The sequence below is a fragment of the Hyla sarda genome, chromosome 6 (genome assembly GCF_029499605.1).
Source record: "Hyla sarda isolate aHylSar1 chromosome 6, aHylSar1.hap1, whole genome shotgun sequence".
Lineage (NCBI taxonomy): Eukaryota > Metazoa > Chordata > Amphibia > Anura > Hylidae > Hyla > Hyla sarda.
In genome coordinates, this window is record NC_079194.1 from 297,633,631 (window position 1) to 297,655,999 (window position 22,369).

The 22,369-nt window shown below is 42.9% G+C and overlaps 1 long non-coding RNA gene across 1 annotated transcript in view; it reads left to right on the forward strand.

Moving 5' to 3' along the window:
- LOC130275284 (uncharacterized) overlaps positions 1-19,491 on the forward strand; it is a 176,354-nt gene extending 156,863 nt beyond the window's left edge. Inside the window, exon 3 of the long non-coding RNA XR_008844719.1 lies at positions 19,202-19,491. This is a non-coding gene — a long non-coding RNA (uncharacterized LOC130275284). The remainder of the gene's footprint in view (positions 1-19,201) is intronic.
- The last annotated feature ends 2,878 nt before the right edge of the window (positions 19,492-22,369 follow it).

The following is a 22,369-nucleotide window of genomic DNA, read 5'->3' on the forward strand; positions in this document are numbered from 1 at the left end:
GTAATTCACCTGTGGCTCATTTATAATTTCCTCCACCCTCCTCAGTTCTCTGCCGGATCTTTGTTGCCTTGTGCCTTTGAGAAAGTGTTCCTCTGTATTGCCTTGCCGTATATCAGATCTCTTGCTCTTGTGACTTGACCTTGCTCCTTTGCTGCCTGCCTACTGAACTCCTGCTTCACTTTGACTACGCTACTGTGCCGCCTGCCCTGACCTTCTGCTATCCAGACTACGAGCTGCCCTATCCCTCCTGTGTCTCACATCTCCTCAGCCACCTGTGTGGCCGAGCCGTGCCAGGGGTAGAGACCTGGGTGTCGCCTGCAGCAGCAGGTCCATCCCGCTTTGCGGCGGGCTCTGGTAAAAACCAGCGGCACCTTAGACTCCGCTCCCCTTTCATATGGACAAAAAACTTAAAATAAACATTTACGATTCTACAGTGCCGTAACTTTACAGAGTAATTTGTATATCTCTATATTTAATGTATAGAAAGTGGCAGATCTTTGCATATGGCACTGAATATTGCAACCTAAAACAAGATGGCCGTCAGATCATCTGACCTGGGACCTTTATGTAAAAAAAGACTGAGCACAATATAGCTATATACCATTGAGCCAATTTTCATAATTTTGTAAATAACAGTGAGCATATTACAGGCATTTTAAAGGGGTACTCCCATGGAAAACTTTTTTTTTTTTAATCAACTGGTGCCAGAAAGTTAAACAGATTTGTAAATTACTTCTATTAAAAAATCTTAATCCTTCCAGTACTTCCAGTACTTTTTAGGGGCTGTATACTACAGAGGAAATTATTTTCCTTTTGGATTTCTCTGATGTCATGACCACACTCCTCCATTTTAGGAACTGTCCAGAGCAGCATATATTTGCTATGGGGATTTTCTCCTGCTCTGGACAGTTCCTAAAATGGACAGCAGAGGTCAGCAGAGAGCACTGTGGTCATGACATCAGAGAAATCCAAAAGGAAAATAATTTCCTCTGTGGTATACAGCCCCTAAATAGTACTGGAAGGATTAAGATTTTTTAATAGAAGTGATTTACAAATCTGTTTAACTTTCTGGCACCAGTTGATTTAAAAAAAAAAAAAAGTTTTCCACGGGAGTGCCCCTTTAATGCAGTGGTTTATTAGTTGGCAGTGATTGACTTGCATATTGATTATGCAAATTAGCCAGCTATAACAAACATGGTAGAGGAGATAGTCCTGGACATTTATGCCAAATTGTGAATGATTTTAATGAATGGTTTCAAGAAGATGTTTATAGAAAATTGTGCAATACAACATGGTGGACCTACCATGTGATCAATAGACTTGTGATGAACCAATAATTAACATGACGACAGTGTAACCATATAGAACAATTTATACATCTGTATCTTTAGCAGTTGCAGAAATGCAGAGGTTTGAATATTGTGCAAAATCTTGGCAAACAAACCAAGATGGCTGCCTGACCATGTGACCTATGACCTTAACTTACAACAGATTATGCATACCAAGGTTTTAGGTCTGGTGGGAAAACAGCATACGGGGCAAAAATGAGCCGACCGGAGTCAGCGTTTCACTCGGGTCGGCTCATTGAAATACATTACATACGGGCCGCATACGGCAGGGATACGGTAGCACACGGTTTTAGCTCCCCCAAGCTGTATGCAGTCCCGTATTGCCTAAAACGTGATGTGAATCCAACCTTATACTCTATATGGACAGTTGATATCTTGGTTCAGTTCTCAGACTTGATTAAAGTGGTACTCCGCCCCTAGACATCTCATCTACTTTCCAAAGAGTAGAGGATAAATTGTCTGACCAGCGGCGGGACCCCTGCAATCTCGGCTGCGGCACCCCAGACATCCGGTGCATCCGAACTTCCCTCCGTGCCGGATGACTGGTGATGCCGGACGGAGGTTCGAAATGTCACGGCCACACACCCTCAATGCAAGTCTATGGGAGGGGGCGTGATGGACGTCACGCCCCCTCCCATAGACTTGCATTGAGGGGGCATGGCCATTACATCACGAGCCTCTGGCTGGACTCTAAACGAACACCGGGTGCAGCAGGGAGATTGTGGGGGTCCTTTGGATAGGGGATAAGATGTCTAGGGGCGGAGTACCCCTTTAAAGATGGACTGCAAGACCAGCCACAACCTATGGATGAGAGGGGGGCTGTTTCTATATATATAAAAAACGCTAACTTTCTTTTTCTTTTTCCTAAAATCTCTTAAATATGGATCCTCTGCGGTTCCTCTCCGTAAGGTAATGCAGAATTTATGCCGTACAAACACCGTCAATTCTGTTTGGAGAAAAGGAGAAAAACACCGCAGTTAATTACAATATTTTTCCTTTCCGGCTGTTCCCTGAGACAGTAAAAAACATCCAGGAAACACTACGGATAGACTTATAAGCAAACATTAGAATGCAGTTATTCATTTTTTAATCATGAACTTAAACTTTATGACTTGCTTCCTTCATGTTTATGGCCATTATCGGCAATAAATTCTGCAAATGTTCCCTCATTTTACATATGCTACAAGAATGGAAAATAGCTTTTCTCTTAGTCGGCAATTATACAGGAGACGTCCTGGATCGGTCTGGATCTAAATGAAGGCTCGCAGGAAAATGTGTGATTCTTGCCTTCTTATTCGCAACAATCTGAAATTAAAGGGAACTTGTCAACGGGGGCATAACTAGAACCCCATGCGCCACAGGATCCATTTTGGACATGCCCTCCATCCTATATAGTGACGATATAGCAGTAGACACCATCACCATTATATAGTGACTGAATAATGCCACCATATTACTGGAAAAAACACATTATATACAGGTTGTCATGTTTTTATATACAGTGTAATAGGAGATATGGGAGAAAAAACAAGATAGAGATGGTGCTTTATAGTGCCGGTTATCCGCAGTATTTGCGGGGAGTAGAACATAGTAGTAAAGGACCTGCTCACCTTTGCAGGTTGCGGTAATTTACAGGCACTACACTGATAATCGTTGGGCAGGTTCCTGATTGCTGGTGTGTCGGGAGCAGCTGGCCGTCGGTCCCGTCGAGGACGGTGAAGAATGCAGGAATACAGATGTGGGAGGTGGGAATCCCGGCAGGAGTTTCCTTTACCTTCCAGTGATGATCCAACTTCGGCATTGTAGCGCTACACCGGTGTGATGACACAGGAGTCGGGTGTAGAATAGTAGTACTTTTTATTAATACTCTTAAAAAGTAACATATAGGGTTGGACTACGCGTTTCGGAGGGGCTCCCTCTTTCTTCAGGTCTAGGTCTTCCTCAGGTCCACTGGGAGGTAAAGGAAACCCCTGCCGGGATTCCCACCTCCCACATCTGTATTCCTGCATTATATACAGTGTGTAACGTAGAGCAGGGAGTAGTGTACCCTGAGCTTATCCCAGAACTCTCTTTCCCTGCCTTCTTGCACAACCACCCTAATAGCGGCTCACAACTGGGTGCCTGTCCCTTCGCTAACTAATGTGCAGGGGCATCAAAGTCAAAACAAACACGTACTGTAGAGGTCGGGGACACAGTCAATAAACCCGATTACAGAAAACAGACATCAGGGAAACATGAAAACAGGAATATAGCATACAGACAACAGCCTAAAAACAAAAATGAGATAAACGGCAGATATGATAATGTAAGCAAGACAGGTAAAGGAATTATATACAGTGAGATATATGCAGGGATGAAGGGGATGAACAATGTAAGTCTGAACACAGACACTATATAACTCAGGGATATGAAAATAGAATAACAAGAACAGACACAACACGGACACGGACCAAGATACTAAACAGATCAGGACACTAAAACTAACTCACACTATATACAAACTGAGGCTCAGGAAACAGATCGAGCACTCGATGGAACCGGATAAACAACAACACCAAACTCCAATAATATGGAGAGACAAATAATACCAAATCCAAATAGACTCCTAGTAAGAGGGCACATGAGAGTGAGACAAGATCTAACCTTGAAGGAAACTAAAAATCCAAAACACATCTAAACACAGGTACAGATTCATAAATGCCCAAAGCACAAACAGGTCAGAACAGGGGTCAAGATTCAAGACACAAAGAAGCAGGTGGGAACACATACCAATGAAGAATACATAAAAAGACAAAAACATGACAGACTAAACCCGACCAGGTACACATAATAACAAGAATATCAGAATAGCACTAAAAGCTAACACTGGACAGAAAGCCATGGCTTGTACTAGCCATCACGCCCCCACTAACAGACATGAATGGAGCGGGCGGGGCGTGGTGTGACTTCACAAATGTGGAAGCTGCAAGCTTACATGTTCCGGACGCCACCACTCCCAGCCCAGAGATCATGGGGCTCCCCAGCGACGGGACCACCATGATCTAACATCTCCAAAGGATAGGGGATAAGATGTTTACAGCTGAAAATCCCTTTAACCCATTTAGCATATTAAGAGAACGAGACTTGTCCACTGTTATGAGAGAATTCCTCCTTTCCTGACCTCATCTCTGGACCACACAACTATCTCCAGAATTAGAGTCCCTTCATCCCTTCCTACCTGGTAAGGTGGGCATTAGCCACTGCATCCATACAACTAAGGAACAAAGAATTGCGACAAGCGTTGTCTCCTAACCTCTTACTCAATAGCGCTCCTTACAGGCTTAATAATATCATGTCAGAATTTTATCCCATAATATTGAGGTTCGTGATGACACGGCAAGGCCCCCTATATGCATTGAGGGGGCCTGGCTGTGACAACACAAGCATCCTGCCCTGCATCACCAGTCATCTGGCACAAAGCGAAGTTCGCTCGGTGCACCGGATGACTAGGGTGACGCAGTCGAGATCGCCAGCGGCAGGCGATCAGACATCTTATTTGGATAGGAGATAATATGTCTAGGGGTAGAGTACCCCCTTTAAATTTAGGCAGAGCAGAATACAATGTAACCAACATGTTTTATATTTTCTGGATATTAAATGTTTTTAAATACGAGAAACTTCTTGGAAACCAAGCTCTTGAAAACCACTGTCAGGTGTTAGAAATAAAAAAAAAATTATAAAAAATACGTAACTCAGCAAGGGAAAAGGAATAAAAATTAGATATTTTCTCCTCCGTTCTGGCTTAGGATGTGAGACATTGTAAATGATGACAATAATTTGCTGCTCGGGGCTTAATTATCACCGGAGTAATGGCTGCGCCAAGTCAAGTTAATGAGAAGGCGGGCATTGTTTGACCACAAAAGACAGATCAGCCTGGCATTTATCTGGGTTACGGTGTCTTATGCCGAGGATCCGCCGGGTAATTACAGCCGTACTAATGATATCATCCGGCAACAACTTAACTCTGACTTATTTAACACCAGCGTTGTGCTTACATCTATTAACATCTAGGTGCGTGATCCGTGTTCTCCACTTTCCTCAAGACGTAAATTGTTAGGAGTGTTCCAATGCAACCTCAAGGAATGAGAGCGCGTAAGCAGCAATAAACAACGTCGCCATACGTTGTTGTATTATAAAGTGGAGATGCAAAGGGAAACTCCATCTTAGCTTCCCCTACAACCTATCAGCAGCACAAATAGTGGGGATCTCTCCACCCAGTGGACCGATAAGACTGATGGACCAAGATCCTCCCGTGTAGTTCTGGGGCTGATTCCTCGCCATTCTTATGATCATTGAGACTCCACAAGGTGAGATCCTACATAGAGCCCCTGACCGAGGGAGATGGACAGATGTTTTGTATTTCTTCCATTAGCGAACAATTCCACAAATTGTTGCAAACTTCTCCCCAAGCTCCTTGGCGATGGTCTTGTAGCTCATTCCAGCCTTTTGTAGGTCTTCTCCCTGACATGCTTGGACAGCTCTTAGGTCTTTGCCATGGTGGAGAGTTTGGAATTTGATTGATGGCTCCTGTGGACAGGTGTCTTTTATACAGGTAACGAGCTGAGATTAGGAGCACTCTCTTAAGAGAGTGCTCCTAATCTCTGCTCGTTACCTGTATAAAAGACACCTGGGAGCCAGAAATCTTGCTAATCGATAGGGTCAAATACTTATGCAAACCAGTTCATAACTTATTTGAAATACTTTTTTTTTTCTGTCTTCAAATAAACAGACCATTAAAATTTCTTTGTTAGTGGGCGAATACTTTTTTTTCCTTCACCATGTCCCTACCTAGACATGTTTCTTTAAATGCCATAAATCCTCCATAGAGTACACATTCCTCCACATCTCTCCATGGTTCCGGCATGTCAGACAGATACTGAGGGGGAAACGCTGACAGTGCAATTATTATGATGAATATTTACTCGCTAATTACATGTCATTTTTCACAACTGAAACATAATTAGAACCTTATCAGCTTTCTCAGCAGGGACTGGCAGCTTTACCTGGTTATCAAAAAGTGCCACCACCGCTCATGAGGAAATAACTTTACAGACTTTAAACAACTCTGCAAGGGGCTTGGATTGGAGATGGGCTCACGTGCGGCTCGCTTTCAATGGTAATTTCCTAAAAGATTTACATGATACCACTATGAAAGTCAGGAGGAGTCCAAAAAGGCCAGTATACTGGAGATTCCCATTGTACTCATTACAAGGGCGAGCCATGTTCACATTCTCCACTAGGGCCAACTCAAGTCCTACAGGGGGCCGGCTATTTGTGGCTTCTCTCCTTTAGCCTTAACAGAGAAGACAGCAAAAAATGACCTGCCCGTCTATGTGTTACAATGTTTTGATTGGAAAAGCTGCCATCTGAGGGCTTATTTCTTTGAGGACAAGTTTAGAGGACAGAAACATGTCAAAAGTTTTGTCTCACCGATCAGGAGAATGAGTTGTAGTCTGGCAGCAAGTTTCTCCCTTCCATTCACTGAGAACATGCGCAAGTTGAAGCTTCCATTGTGCCTAGGCAGACCCTTCAAGAAGAAGAGCAATCCTGTGGCACGGAGGAAAGAGACTGGCTGCCATTTGTCATTTTCCTTATAGATGCCATGAATGACATTTGTCAAGGCATCTATAGGGTTTTTGGCGGACATCAGCCTGATTGTTGATGTCCCCCATTAGTGGTGAGTCCTGGCTGCTGATAGCAGCCGGTACTCCCCCTTATGAAACAAGCGCAGCTTCTTTGTTTACTTCATATCAGTGCAAAAATATGTACACCGCTGTGCACAAGGTACCGCCGCTGGTGCCCCCGCGATCTCGACTGTGGCATCCTAGACATCCGGTACACAGAGAAAACTTTGCTCTGTGACGGATGACTGGCGATGCGGGGCGGAAGTTTGTGATGTCGCAGTCACTCCCTGTCCGTGATGTCATGGCCACACCCCCTTAATGCAGGTCTATGGGAGGGGGCGTGAGCATGACGTCATGAACTTCTGGCACTGCATCTGATGCTCTAAATGAACACCAGGTGCAGCAAGGAAATTACGGGGGTCCTGCCGCTCGGGGATAACATAGGGGATAAGATGTCTAGTGGCAGAGCACCCCTTTAAATAAATTAAAAAAAAATATGATCATATAGGGGCCCCTTTTAGGACCCCAGTAGCTACTGATGAAGGTGGCTATAAAGTGAATCTCATGTTTTAAAGGACCATACATTTCAAAAGGAATGGTGTAATTCTTCATTTCCCCTGTGGGGGTGCTATTAAACATTGCGAAATATTACAGTTGATTGTTGGAGGTCCTAAAATCAGCTTATTGTTGGTTTGAACCCCACCATTCTAACATTTATTTAACCCCTTAAGGATGCAATGTGTTTGGGCCATGAGGACACAGCCCATTTTTGTTTGTCCTCCTCACATTCTAAGAGCTAATGAAAAACTAAGGTAAATGCATAGTTTCCCTAAAAGCACAATGTCTTATGGGAATATTTCCTCGTCTGCTCCTACTCGAGTGACCTTGCTGGAGTTCTACCGGGCAGAATGAAACTTTCTGTATAATCGCCAATCTAAATAAAGCTTGAAAAATCAAAGTGAAGGCACCTAATTAAATATTCTGTTTACAGAGATGCTAAGTCTGTTCTTGGCAATTTATATATACATCCAGATCTTCCCTTCGGTAAAGTATTTAACTCTCAAATTACCTCGGGCAGGAGGATTAAACTTAATTAAAAAAGGCTTTACATTTTTACTCCAATTTATTTATCTTTTTTCAGAAAATTCTGCTTATTTTTGCATAATTTAATAAAATTTTAGAAACAAAAAAAAAATAGCAGGAAAAATAATATTTTTTTTACTCCCTTTTTTTTTTTTATAGTAAGCAAAACTTGTTAAAAGGGGCCTCTGTTGGGGCCACATTAGAAGGATTTTACCAGCTGGACTAGTCCCAACCATGAGACATTGCCATGCAATCCCAAATTAGCTCTGTAGTGGCCGCTAAGGTGCAAACAGCTTCAGATTAAGGCCCCGCTTTAGGGATACCCCTAAAAAATTACAAATTACAATAGGTTTTGTATAAATCCTTTTCTATGATCCAATACTGATGGAAAGTATGAAGCAGTCATACAGCTACTTTAGCCACCGACAGGAGTTGTCCTTCCGTACATCCAGATTTAGCCTTTGTTTTAAGATTTCTTCAAAATTTCTCCTAAATAGCCCTATTTTGCCTCAGCTTTGTCAATGGCTCTCCTGTGGGTTCAAACAACAAGACACATGCTAGTTCCAATGTTGCTACAAGCTTTATGGGCAACTGCGTGGCTTCAAAGGTTGGAGATAGAAGTGAGCGGTTGGACAGGTTGGTGGAGACCAGGGCCGGTCCTGTTTATAAGTAAAAGAGGCAGCTGCCAAGAGCGCCCTCTTGATGGGGGCGCCACTCTGCCTGCTGCAAGAAAGTTAGTAACCAGCCAGCATCGGAAGCATCTCCCCCCAGTCAGAACTACTGTTGCGTGAGGACGGGGTTGTGATTAAATAAGGAACGCTGGGGCCCCCTGGGGTCTCCTGGACGGGGCCGTGGTAGTCTGCAGAAAGTGAAGTTTCATCCCAGCAGAAAGCCGTGGCAGACACCCCCTCCATGTATCTCTATGGGGTACATTGAGGGGGCATGTCGGGTGCCGCGTCATGCGGGGACGGAACGCCCCCTTTCCAGCATACTGCTGTGGCCCTGTCCAGGAGATCCCGGGGCCCCAGCGCTCTGACCCCCCCGCAATCTATAATTTATCCCCTATCCTTTGGATAGGGGATAAGTTATTTTGCACTACAGAGGTCCTTTAGCCAGTATACCCTTAATTAGTGAATTCACCTGCACCTTCCATTATAAGTATCAGCCCCCTCCCAAGACTCACGGGCCGGATCTTTGTTGCCCTAGTGCCCCAGTGAAAACATTCTGTGTTCCTGTTTATCCGTGTGCCTTATCCTAGTTCCGTGACTTGACCCTGCTACTGTGCCGCCTGCCCTGACCTTTAGCTATCCTGGCCATGTCTTGTCTTTATCCTTCTGTACTACGCTTCATCCCAGCAACCTGTGTGGATGAGTCGTGCCAGGGGTAGTGACCTGGGTGACGCCTGCCGCAGCAAGACCATCCCACTTTGTGGCAGGCTCTGGTTAAAACTAAACTCTGGTTAGACTCCTCCTCCTGGCATGGTTCACGTCATCATCCACACAGGCCCAGAGGATCCACCACCTGCCGTGACCCTTACAAAAATATCCAGGTCTATGAACAATAATGGCCATGTTGTCAAAATACAATAATAAATAGAGAGCATATGTATCATTCAGACCACAAAACCAGAGGACATATGTATCATTCACAACACTAAACCTCCATGGATAAGTAGACAAATATAAAATATATAAAAGTGATAGGGCAGAGATAACAGGTTAACACACAATACATCTCACCTGAATGATCAGGGTCGGGGCATGAAGATAACAATAGGTGGATAAACGTGGTAGAGGCTGTGGCCGCCCAGTGGCCATAGGTGGTATTGCCCGAATAATTAGTCTTCCCCTGCTGCATGCCCAAGGTAGATTGGTGGTTTGCCCTTCTTCTCCTGTCATTATGGTATATTTTTATATGGTGTATGAACATAACACTTCTGTCAGGTGTCAGTGTCACCTATCATCACCATCAGGGACCTTGTAAAAGGATCTAATCTACCTGTACAATTACTGTTTCTAGAAGGCGCCTGTTATCGGTGCAGAAAAAAAAGAAAATACAAACATAAATTTAAAATGTTGTCAGGAGACTGTCATATCCATCAATTGGGAGATACACAAGGCATGGCAGTACATAGTAAATCACTGTAACATAGGGAAAGCGGAGGAGAGCGGGGATCTCAGATAAATCATGCCTATCTTTATTAAATGTCGGCCTGAGTGACGCTCTACTACTCCAGACATCTCCTATTTATACACAAAGACTTATTAATAGAATATTGAAATCAGGTTTAGATGAGTTTTCTTCAAAAGAAATAGAGAAAACTGAGTTCTTATAATATAGTACATAATAACAGTGGACAGAAACACGTCGCACTCATGGTCACCTTTGGGAGCGCTGTTGGTGCCGTAAAACTCTGCAAATGAATTTGATTCTCAAAGATGTAGCAGAGTCCAGTATGTTCACGTGGCAAAACTGTGTATGACATTTGAAGTTGATGTGGTGTCCTGGTACAGGACCTGGTCCTGTCCCTGTCTAAAGTCCCCTCAGCCAGAGTCCCTTCATTCCCATAATACTCTCCTGCAGGGCTTACCCCTGGTCACCTCATATGGATTGTATATTGTTTAATATATAAGGATAACATAAATGTATAGGAAATATATATGTATAGGACCTTTCCTGGGTCACGTGATGTACAGTTGTAATGTATACTTGCTTAAGGACCTTCCAGAGTCATGTGATGTACCCAGAGTTCACTGGGTTCAGGACTTACAGGTTTGCTGACCAATGAGCTTAGTCCAGCCCCTTATTATATAAAGGGCTGTAGCCACTAAATTCACTCTCTTGGCTCTTAGTTCCTGCACTGAAGAAGCACAAATATCTCAGCACAAATCTCAATTCAACAAGGCCAAAGCCTGAAAGAACCAGCAGCCACTAAACCGTGAGTTACAAAGCTCAATCTATCAAATCCTGTGTGACTACTATCAGCTAAAATATTATAATTAGTAGCACAGTGGCCTGCATCAAAAGCTCATTGCTTCAGAGTCCCAGCAAGACCTGTGAGGAACCTGCATTCCGGTTACCTCTTAAGAGACTGTTATGTATAAAGACTGTTGCATAAAAGCTTCAAGTAAAGTTCTTCAGTTTATTCATAAAGTCAGCTGTGGACATTCCGTTATTTTCCCTACCGTTTCTGGGACGGTTGGCGGTAGGACCATTAACACTAAGGAAACCCCCCCCTGGCGTCACGACATCTAAGGGTTAAGACTACCAGACCCTACACTTATATCACCGCAGCACTCCAGACACCACAACTCTCCTGGTTCACCACATTGATTTGACAATCAATAAAAAAAAAAACAGTCCTCAAAGATACATAATGAAAAAAGTGGATAGAGAAGGATCCAATAAATGTAATGAAATGTATTCAATACAATAAAATAAATACAATAAAGATAAAAATGAAAATAAAAATACTGGTGGAATTAATAAGTCTCCCGCCGCCCTAGTTGGAGACTTATTAATTCACCAGCATTTTTATTTTCATTTTTATCTTTATTGTATTTATTTTATTGTATTGAATACATTTCATTACATTTATTGGATCCTTCTCTATCCACTTTTTTCATTATGTATCTTTGAGGACTGTTTTTTTTTAATCGATTGTCAAATCAACGTTATCTTTATTTTTTGCCTATATGGCCTTTTTTGGGTGAAGGCAACACCAGATCACCTCGGATACATATATTTTCCCTTTTTCTAGTCTAAGTTGAGCTACACACTACTTCTATTTTCCATTAATGTGTATGACATTTGGCAGAGCTGTCTAATTCAGTAAGTTATGGCGCATACAAAAATACACGACATATTCGTTTTGTCCAAAAGGTGCCCGCCCCCCTTCAATATTACTGCATGAAGGTTTGTTTTTTGCTGGACAATTTTTTTTTAGATGGTTCGTTCTTTACTGTCTACAGGGACTCATCTAAGGGCTCGTATTTTGCAGGGTGAGCTGTTCTTTTTATTGATACCATAAATAAATACATTTTTGATCACTTTTTTTAATCCATCTTTTTTGGGAGGTAATATACATATTTTTTGTACTTTTTCTTGCATTTTATTCACTACCAATTATTTTGAGTTTTTTTTATTATTTTTTTTCATATTTTAATATTTTACTTAAAATGTTTGACTTAATCTTAATAATCCCCCTAAGAGATTTGAAGAAGCCATTGCTTGATCGCTTGCATAGTACACTGCAATACTCATACACAGTATTGCAGTGTACTGTTTTATGCTGAGTGTACAAGGGGTACTGAGGTGACAAGAGCGCGCATGCTCTCGAAACGCGTCCGTTTTCATTGAAGTGTTATTAGCTAGGTGGTGGAAATAAATAAAGGATTGATATGTTTTATGGATTTCCTGGATCACAGTATTCTTCTTTCGCTTTATATGTAGTGAGGTGCCAGGCCTAGTGACCTTCAAAATGACCTGTGTGGCCATCTCAATCTCTCTGCATCTCTCAGTCATGTTGTGGGTAGGGGTGACTGAGAGGGTCCTTTTTTGCCCAACTGCTTATCATGGCATCTAGGGGCTTCAACAACCAGGATCGGAGTTATCTCTAATCCTGGCTGCTGTATAATACAGCCGGCTTCTTGTGAGCTTCTACCGGACCAACATTATGATGTGAAGTACATGAACGGATGGCCCTCTATAGACCACATGACAAAAAAACAAAGCAGTGGAAGGATGCACTCACTTCATAGATTTGCTTGAAGGGATTTATTCGCAGACAGCATACAAATGTACAGCGGGTAGAAACAGAGGAGCAGCCTCACAGCGACAGACTGTTTCCTGCGCCCAAGCGCAGGAAACAGTCTGTCGCTGTGAGGCTGCTCCTCTGTTTCTACCCGCTGTATGTTTGTATAAATCCCTTCAAGCAAATCTATCGGGTGAGTGCATCCTTCCACTACTTAGTTTTTTTGTCATTTGATTCTACTACATTGGGAGTGCACCCCTGTTTGACATCCACTGAGAGCAGCTGGTGTCTACTAGTCGAGTGGTTGTTTGGTATTGGCAGCAGTGCCGGACTCTTCTGTTTCTATATGTTACTTGGCCTCTATAGACCAGGATGGCGAACCACTTATGTGTTACAGGAATAAGTGAACGGCTGACTACAACTTCCCCCCCAGAAATGACAGCAAACCACAGAGGATTTCTGAACCCAGACCCTTGTCCATCAACATGATTTCATTACATAAGAGGTTGTCATAGATAGCGCAGCTCTGCTACATCTGCACGTCTCATCCGCAGAGTATGTTTTAAAGGCAAAGTGCAAGATGTTAATAAAGACACCCAGAGCTAAAACAGAGAGAAAGTGAGCTGTATCTAACAAAATATATAGCCTACTACATAAATAAGCAAAGTTTCTTCTAGTCTTAGGAAGCACAGCTAAAGCATATACAGGGAAAAGTTATATATTTTCCCATCCAGGCCTTGTTGTAAATAGTTGTCTGTGACTTTGGATGTTTGGACTACTGGTGGCACCACCATGTTATATTGTTGTGCTTGGTGATAGAGATGCGGGTCCTTTGGGCTGAAAGCCACAAGGGGCCCAGGCCGCATTAAGACTAATATGAACCCGTTAAGGCCTAGTACTAGTACTAGCAGGGGTTGGGTCAAGGCAATATAGTGTCACCTGTGCAGTGCATGATAGGACTCAAAAAATGAAGGAGTCTAGTAAAACTATCACGACTACTTCCTGAGGCTGGCAGAGGGAGTAGGTGGTTTGCATTATAACATGTATGCCATCACTGAAGTGGTGTAGAGGGTATAGTCAGTACTGGTGAAGCTCGCTCTGGGGAGTCTGCCAGGGCTGTGGGTCAAAATCAGTCCCATATTGGTGACCTATGTGGGGTGAGAAGAGTTATGTTAAAACCCAGAAGAAGCTGTAGATGGGTCCTGTTTCGGGGCTTTCTACTTTAAAAGCATACCTCTACCCAGAAAACAAAAATAATAATCTTGCTCAGTACCTCATCCTGATCATGTACATTTTTATGTGTCTACAACCTATATTTCTCTCAGAATGACCTTTATTTACTTGCCATCACTTGCTCAGTGAGGTTTCTGTCCATGCAGAAGCATGGGGCGTGTCCCTCTCTTCTCCTCACTGTGATGACTCCTCCCCCTCCCTCACTCTGCTCTGACTCGGAAGCAAGCACAGCAGCTCTGGACCTGCCTGTAACCCTGTCAATCACTCATGGTGTCCATGATGTGTCCATGACCACTGGACACTGCACAACTGGTACGTCTCCCAGGAGGCAGGGGAATCTCTCGTGGCCACTTTTTTGACTGGCTTTTTCATTATGAAATACTGAAAATTTTCTGATGAAAACAATTCAATTGCAAAACATATTGTTTTTTCATGCTTTATAACATATCACAAGTCATTGTATCTGATAGTGCCCATTTAAGGAGACCAGTAGATAGCTGCATTGACGTTAGGTTACTTTGCAGGTTTGGGAGTGACCTAGAAAGTAGGGCCTGGGTTTTAGGCTTGTTGGGCAGTCTTAAAGTAGTAGGGTGGGATCAGTACACAGTGGGTGCAATAGTAAAGTTTCTGAGAGGGAGGTCCATAGTAGAGTCTGACCTCAATAATGGCGGTGAAAGCTTTTATAAGGCAACGGAAGAAGGAGGTAGCCTAATGGGCAATATTTAAGTGGCAATATTTAGTGTGGTCTGTAAATGGGCAAATGGGGAGACAGATAGTGAAGAGAACGGAAAGCTGAGATATTTGAATTGTTGAGTATGTTATTGCTGGATTCATGTCACCTAGAGACATTGTAACCACTAAGATTTTGTGCCTGAGTTAAGAGGTACTCCAGCGTTCTGAACATTTTGTCAGAATGCTTGGAGCTGGAGGCCTTGATCGTCACGTCCCGGCCACGCCCCGTTGTAACGTCCTACCACATCCCCTCCATCCATGTCTAGGGGAGGGGGGCGTGTCATGAATAGACATGAATGGAGGGGGCATGGTGTGAAGTCATGACCACTGCTGCGGAGAACGCAGGGGGCCCAAGCAGCAGGACCCTTTGGATAGGGGATAAGATGTCTAGCAGCAAAGTACCCCTTTAAACTCCCAAGAATTGTTGTGCTACTGTGTATGAGAATAGAACCACACGAGAGAGAAAGCATCATTAAAAGGTTCACGTGCGAATTCACCCCGATACAGTTGCATATGGCACCGTAATATGGTATAGAGCTATACTATGGTGTCCGGGCATTATTCTCCATTGGAACCATTGCATTGAAACTGAGCCTGAAAGGGTATTTTCCCATGTGGCAGATTTGTTGCAGCCCTCTCTCATCTATGTGAATGGGGCTTACAGAAATCCACGTATTTGCGGCCAAAACAACCTCATTCAGATGAATAGAACTAATGCTTTAAGTCGCAGAAATCTCTCCAACCAAATCTACCGTGTGTAAATTCTCCTTTAGGCGTCCCGGAGCACCGGAGCCTTCACCTGAGATCCCCCACCTTTAAGAACTTCACAAAACAGATCATCTCATTACATCCTGGCCGCTTCTAATTATTTCTCCGACTCTTATTTAATAAAGTCATAACGCTACCCCGGAATATTTTATTCCTTCTGTACGCCGAGCAAAGGTAACTCTACAATAACTCAGCGGGAGGAGAGAGAGCAAAAAAAGTTATTATACAATTACATTGTATTAATTCCCCAGGAAATTCACATTGCCGCAAAAAAAAAAAAAAAAAAAAAATTTCAATAAATTTGTGTTTCCATAATGCCCCTCGAAAGAAAAAATATATAAATATACAAAAAAAAATCAACAACAATTCATCTCTATATTCTTTTTCTAAATCCCGAGGAAAGACAATTCTCGACAGTGTTATTAAATCACTGCTCCCGCAAAAAAATATACTTTTTATGCCACAACGCCCAAAAGGCCAAAAGTAGGAAATAAGTTTGCGATAGGCGGGCGGCTGATGAGAAATGGAATAAATACGAATAAAACTCAATGAAGCAGAGAGTGAAGTCTCAACAGAAGCAGCATCCTCTGTAATCAGGCCCAGCGGGCAGCCGTTCTCATACGGTGTGCGCTGCATTGTGCCGTACATTGTTCTGGAATCAACAATGCGGCCGCCGCCGCTCCAAGACAAAGCTTCCCGGGACTGCAAAATGCAGGTATTGGAAGGAAGGTGCCGCTCACTTCTCTTCTATTTTGTCATTCTTATCGTGCCATTGCAGAAGTTGTTACAAACTATAGGACACTTTATTCGCCTCTTTAGAATTCTGCTCTGCAGCTGGAAGTTTGTAACAAAGGAATCTTGTTTCGCATGGAGATTAGACCGCTGACAGCCTCCCTAATAATTACCTTATTGCAGATTATTTTTTGCATTCATTTATAATTACATTTCTTTTTTTTCTTTTTTTTAAATAAATTAAATCTATAGACAATAGTGGTTTAATGGACACTAAATGGGGTAATGGATAAATGATAATACAATAATGTAACCTGTTATAGTCCGGTTTGGTTGTTGGGCTGTATCTAGAAATAAGCTTGTTTAGGAAACAGTTAAAGGGGTTGTGCGCTGCCCTGCAGTTCGGAGCTCCGCTCACAGCGTCCGTAAGTTCATTACTCCAAACGCTGTGTGCGGGCTTCCGTGTTCGCGGCCGCCGGGCGTAACGCCTGGCCCCTTCTTGACGTCTCGCCCGCCCCCTTGTGACATTTCGCCCGCCTCCTCAACGAAAGTCTATGGGAAGAGGGCGTGACCGATGTCACGCCCCCTTCCCATAGACTTTGGTAGAGGGGGCGGGCGTGATGTCACGAGGGGGCGGGCAAGACGTCAAGAAGGGGCCGGGTGTGACGTCACGCCCGGCGGCCGCCAACACGGAGGCCCGCATACAGCGTTCAGAGTAATGAACTTCCGGACGCTGTGAGCGGAGCTCCGAACTGCAGGGCAGCGCACAACCCCTTTAAAGGGGTAATCCACTGTAAACATCTTATCCCCTATAGAAAGGATAGCGGATAAGATGTTAAATCCCGGGGGATCCCCGTGATCTCCGCTGCGGCACTCCTGTTGTTCAGTGCACGGAGAGATCTATGCTTCGTGCCCAATGACTGGTGATGCCGGCCCCACGCTCCCTCCATTCACATCTATAAGAGGAGGCATGATGGCCATGTACTAGCCTTCATGCCGCCTCCTATAGACATGAATGGAGGGGGTGTGATGTCACAAACACGGAATCTGCAAGCAAATAGTACCCCTTTAAGGATTAAAAATTTGCAACAAAACCCAAGCAGAGATAAGTGTGGCCTAGTCTGACTCTTAACCTCTGTCCTTTCCATTTGGGGGGCCCACCAATGTAATAGGTTAACCCCAACCACAGTGCAGATCATAACACTACTAAGGTGCAGAGCATGGCAAAGTCAAAGTGATAAACAACTCAATATGGACATCAGGGAAAAGGTCAGGGCACTAAACAACTACATAGTTGTAGGAGAACTAACAGGGAATGCACACAAAAAAAAACATATAATCAGGTTTAAGCAAGCCAAATTGGTAACAGAGAGATGTGCGGTACAAAATCAGAATGTGATTGAATAGTCAGGAAATCAGGACAAGAATACACCTAGTCAATAGCAAACCAGAGGGAGAGACAAAGGAAAGATCCTTTATCACAGGCAAGAACATGCAGCACAAGTAGAGCAGCTCAAGAGGGTGTGGTCACCAAGGCTGGACACAATTGACCAATTGTCCAAGCCTTCTGATTGGCCCTGGCATCATCACAGTGATGCATGACACTGCACCTGTAGCTGAACAGGAGGGGCTAGAGCTGCTGTCCGGCTTAGAAAGAGAAATACCCATTACAAAACCTGTTGGAGAAGGGGGGGGTAGCGTTGTCTTTGCTTTAATGTTTTTGTTTTTTGCTAATTAAAAGCATATTGTATAGAAAAAGAATAACACCAAATTTAATATTTTGTAGTTTTTCTTGAGGACTTTTTTTTTTATTTTGGGATAGGCTGTAATTTTTTATTGGCACTATCTGGATTTATGTATCTCAACCCAACATCTTTTTCTAGTTCTGTTAGTGGATTTGATTGGATCATAGGACTCGAGTTAAAAGGCCGGGATCAGCAATCACAGCAGGATTTTTGTTGTGTATTACATTCAAAACCAACTGTTGGTGGTTTGAGCCTGCCTACGATTCAATAGCATAAATATAATGTCCTTATGTGGTTAGTACCAAAATTAGGATGTCATAATATGTCCTTTTGTATAAAGGGGTTAAAAAGGTTATAGATGTAGGTTTCTGGCCATCTCCAGTCCTCACTTGACGTGGCTGGTGGCATCTCTTGTCATCCTGATGACGTCCCTGTGTTGCAGGGCTGTTCGTCAATGTTTGACTTAGCTGGTCCAGCTGATAAGGAGGTGGGAGAGCCGAGCTAATCAGCTGACACCTCCAGGTAGTGGAAGATTTAAACAGACAGCTTACTAGTTGAGTTGTCAATGATTATGGTTCCTACCCATCACCAGCATTGTTCACTACTGTATTACTCCCTGTGTTCACCAGCTGTGACCTGACATTTGCCTGTTACCTATCGATCCTCCTTGCCTTGTGATTTTGTACCACACTACTCTCCTGGCTTAAACTCTACCTGCCCTGACATTGCTTCTCGTTCTGATTTTGTACTACACTTCCCTAATAGTTTTGACTCTTTGGCCTGCTCATTTTGCTACTTCCTTGCCCGTGTGTTGCTGACCTGGCCTGTCTGACTTCACTGACACCCTGTGCAATTAGTGAGAGTAGGGACCATTGTCCAGTTGAAGGGTCGCCATTGAGGGTGGATTATCAAAGTAGGTAAAGACAGTGGTTTAAGGACATTGCTCCCTACCTGATGTGACTATAGGGTTATAGTTTTCACACCATGTTGTTGAACCTCCAGCAAGGTATTCATTTTTCTTTATTTGCTGTTCTGATTTGTAAAAAAAAAAGTTATAAATGTGTAAAATTTTTTCAATTTTCTCTTTAAGATTTGCTTTTATTACATTTTTTATCGTTTTTTTTTTGTTTATACTCTGCCTAGAAATTCAAGATGGATCAAGACGGAAAACAACACGTACAGTTTCTTACTTTGGGGAAAACTAACGTGGTCTAAGACATCTTGTCTAGCTGGACTTGAGTATAGACTCAGGAATACGGCTTTGTGCTCGAGCCCCTATTCTCAGTTGACAATAAAATATTGAACATAAGAATATTTTCAGTAATGGTATGGAGGCAACGTATTCACCGAGAGCCGCTGTCTGCACAAAATATGGTTCATTACGAAGCCGGAAAAACAAAGTAATTCTATGAATGAAGCGAATAAAAATCGGAAACAAGAGATAAGGATATGAAATATAAAAAATAAACTTGTTTCCTCACAATTATATAAAAATGTCTTTTTTGTCTTTTTTAATTTTACACTTGTTTGTGGAAATGACTTTTTCACCCGCACACACAGGATTAATCACAGTCGGAGGTGACCGCCGGGTAATTACTTTTCAGATGAGAACCCTAAACACAAGAAGACGCCGCGGCACCCGGATTACCCCGTCTCCGCTACTTTCTCAATTAAATGCTCCCTATTAATTTCCAGCTTTACTTCCATTAAAGAGATGAACACAATTATCTGTGCAGTACTATCATTTCATTACGGGACAATGCGCTATGTATTTTTTTTTTCTCCTAGGGAAAGCTTTGCCAATCTTAGAAAGGAATTTCTGGAAAACGTTAATAGGATATTATTAACAAATCCGAATATCATTAAATTCTGATCAGTTTTAATGTATGTAAATGCGCATTTCAGGTTTAGGACAGAACTATATATTTTTTATTTTCAGTATCAGTACGGTATTGAGGTTCATTCATGCCGCCATATTATAGCTCCATATAGGCTTTGAATTAAAGGGGTTATCCAGGAAAAAAACTTTTTTTTTAAATATCAACTGGCTCCAGAAAGATAAACAGATTTGTAAATTACTTCTATTAAAAAATCTTAATCCTTTCAGTACTTATGAGCTGCTGAAGTTGAGTTGTTCTTTTCTGTCTAAGTGCTCTCTGATGACACTTGTCTCGGGAACCGCCCAGTTTAGAAACAAATCCCCATAGCAAACCTCTTCTAAACTGTGCAGTTCCCAAGATAAGCAGAGATGTCAGCAGAGAGCACTGTTGCCAGACAGAAAACAAAAACTCAACTTCAGCAGCTGATAATTATTGAAACAATTAAAGGGGTACTCCGGTGAAAACCTTTTTTCTTTTAAATCAACTGGTGGCAGAAAGTTAAACATATTTGTAAATTACTTCTATTAAAAAATCTTAATCCTTCCTGTACTTATTAGCTCCTGAATACTACAGAGGAAATTCTTTTCTTTTTGGAATGCTCTCTGATGACATCACGAGCACAGCACTGCTGATGTTATTATAATAATAATAACGCCTTATTTATTGTTGTCCTTAGTGGGATTTGAACCCAAGTCCCCAGCACTGTAAGGCAACAGTGCTAACCACTGAGCCACCATCCTGCCTTTAGCATACATCTGCTATGCATGGTTGCTAAAATGGACAGAGATGTCAGCAGAGAGCACTGTGCTCGTGATGTCATCAGTGTTCCAAAAAGAAAGGAATTTCCTCTGTAGCATTCAGCAGCTAATAAGTACTGGAAGGATTAAGATTTTTTAATAGAAGTAATTTACAAATATGCTTAACTTTCTGCCACCAGTTGATTTAAAAGAAAAAAAGGTTTTAACCGGAGTACCCCTTTAAGATTTTTTAATAGAAGTAATTTACAAATCTGTTTAACTTTCTGGAGCCATTTGATATATATATATATATATAAATAAAAGTTTTTTTGTGGAATACCCCTTTAAAATCCATGGGATTCTACTTAAAGAGGTTATCCATCAAATAGAAACTTATCCCCTATCCACAGGGCTCTCCTAGATCTCCAGAATGGGGCCTCTTACTTAACTCGCAGCACTCCGACACCCACCAGACTAATGGGCCTTGGTAGTGCCAGCCTGCTCCACCAATCACTGATGATCAAGCCCCAGACCAGTATGTCCCGAAAAGTGTGGGCCCCATTCTGGAGACTTCCGGGTATTAGGGGGGCATGAGAGTTCCTGTGGATAGGGGATACGTTTTACTTTCCCGATAACCCGACGCATGCTGTCAGCATTAAGGCAGTCCCCAGCAGCTACTCCCTGCCCCACCAGCCCTGTTTGATAGGTCAGGTCCCCAGTCACTTCTCCCTGTTCCTCCGGCCTTGATTAATAGATCACTCCCATTACCTAAACAGGAACAGATCAAGCAATCAAGGCAGGTGGAGCGGGGAGAAGCCACCACCCAGGTCACTCATGCCTAAGGCAGCATGAAAGCATTGACAGGTCCCCGTAACACCTTAGGGCATACTGTACGCCCTGCGCCTGCTCCCGTTCTATGATGTGTGCTGAGCGGACATCTAGTGGGAGTATCTCAGTTGCTATTAGCAGCCAGGACCCGTTGCTAATGCTGGACCTCATCGTTCATGGTGATGTCCAGCATTTACTCTTTAGCCACTGCGATCAAAGTTGATTGCGGTGTATAAAATAAAAATGATCCCGGCTGCTCAGTCGGGCTGATCAAAGAGGCATTTCCAAGCCCCTGAAGTGCTGAGGCATTAAATGCCTCCTAGATCCCCCTCCTCAATACCTGTACCTGCATGACTGACAGCTGGAAGCCGAGCCCTGTTTCCACATCTAGTTCCTAGATCTAGCTGTGGAGAAATGAGATTTGGAAACGGGGCTCGGCTTCCAACTGGCTGTCAATCAAACTGGGAGAGGGATGGGGGTTGGAGAAAGGAGGTTATGTCGAGCATATTTTGCGGGCACAATATGGAGGCATGCTGTCTAACAAGCTACCATGATGTATGTCAAGTAAAAAAGTAGGGCCAGCTCACCACCTAGTGGGGCGTCTTGTTCGGAAGCACGGCCAACGCAAAGGACGGTAGGTACCTCCACCTCCCGAGTAAACAATATAAGGCTTTATTAGAACATGTTAAAATCTTCACAAGCAGACCATATCAAAAGAAAAACACATAGCAAAAAACCGCACACGGAACGTGTGCGGTTTTTTACTATGTGTTTTTCTTTTGATTTGGTCCATTTGGTTTAGTTGGTTTAGTTGTCCCAAAAAATTAGAAAATTTGAGGCAGATGGAAACTTTTACTACATTTTAT